The sequence below is a fragment of the Salvelinus sp. IW2-2015 genome, linkage group LG20, assembly GCF_002910315.2.
Source record: "Salvelinus sp. IW2-2015 linkage group LG20, ASM291031v2, whole genome shotgun sequence".
Taxonomy (NCBI): domain Eukaryota; kingdom Metazoa; phylum Chordata; class Actinopteri; order Salmoniformes; family Salmonidae; genus Salvelinus; species Salvelinus sp. IW2-2015.
The window spans coordinates 14,888,733-14,890,436 of record NC_036860.1 but is presented as its reverse complement, the minus strand read 5'-3'; positions in this window follow the sequence as shown (position 1 = coordinate 14,890,436).

The window sequence follows — 1,704 nt, the reverse complement described above, 5'->3', positions numbered from 1 at the left end:
CTGTGGTACTCTATTGTACTTACACAAATAACTGGAGTTGGTCAGCTTTTGACAGCTTAATCCATTCTCTCTGCATGATCATTTGCCTCCAACTACTCACTAGCATGAGAAATCTGCAGATTATTTTGTTTTACCGTACTGGCCTTAAAATAAATGGTTTGACTTTTAACGCACCTTTTTCTGTTATGGGTCAGGATGGATGTCGAGAAGGGCAAGATTGAGGACACGGGAGGCAGCGGCAGCTTCTACTCCATCAAGACCCAGTTCAACTCGGAAGGGGCAGTGGACCAAGGCGCTCAAGTTCATGTTGACCTCAAGTGGGTCCTGGCGTGGGTGTCGTCTCAGTTATACAACTGATAGAGGAGGAAGATCAGGAATCACCCAAGGTGTGCCCCTTGACCCTTCTAAAACCACCATTTCGTCACATTGTGTGAGTATCAAAAGTTCTACTTCTACAATGCTCTCCTTGCTTCCCTATGATGTTTTGAGAGGGCGGGGAGAAGACTGGAGGAAGGACTTTTGAGATTCACCACTGGTGTGAGTTCCAATCCAATAAGTCTTGTTTCCTTGTTTGATTTCCATATTGACCATTTGAAAGGACAAGATAAAAACGGTTAAATTGTACACATTCAAGTCCACCTGCACTCATAGGTGTTAGGAAGGGAGCTATCTGAGACTTTTGGAGCACATTCCAGGATTGAGTCCTAATAGTAGCTAAGTGGCTTCTGGTTGTGTCTTTTCCTTCATATGCACATATCTTATGACACTGGATAGGTGAAAGCTGTTGTTTCCAATTGACATGTTCAATTCTTAAAGATCAGTACACATGAAGGGAAGGAGAGAAGGACACATTGAACTACTGAGATGCAGTACTGGAATGGGTTCTTATGTATCACATGCTTCTTACTTTGCTCCAGAAGCAAAACTGGAGAGTCACAAATCTGCTTTTCTGCCTATTTTTCTTCAATTGGTTTGTGTCTTTGTTGTTCAACTCCACTGTAGCCACAGAATAATGTACATTTATTATGTTTTAATAGGTTTTCTTTTACTGTGCTGACAAGGTAAAGATGGTTTAACCTCTCTTGGGTACGTGAGACGTTAGCGTCACACCTGTTCAACAGCCAGTGAAACTGCTGGGTGCCAAATTCAAATACAGAAATTCTCATWATAAAAATTCAGAAAACAAAACATATTTTACATAGGTTTAAAGATGAACTTCTTGTGAATCCAACCATGGTGTCAGATTTTAAAAATGCTTTATGGCGAAAGCATACCTTACGATTATTTGAGAACATAGCCCACTAGACAAATCATTACAAACAGTAACCAGCCAAGTAGAAGAGTTACACAAGTCAGAAATAGAGATAAAATGAATCCCTTACCTTTGATGATCTTCATATGGTTGCACTCAGGAGACATTAATTTACTCAATAAATGTTCCTTTTGTTCGATAAAGTCTCTTTATATCCCAAAATCTCAGTTTTGTTCGCGGGTTTTCTTCAGTAATCCACAGGCTCAACCGCAGACAAAAAATCTAAATTGTATCCGTAAAGTTCATAGAAACATGTCAAACGATGTTTATATTCAATCCTCAGGTTGTTTTTAGGGTAAATAATCGATAATATTTCAACCGGACAATAACGTCGTCAATTTAAAAGGTAAACAAGAAAGGCGCTCTCTCGGTCTCGCGCATGAAAAAGCTCT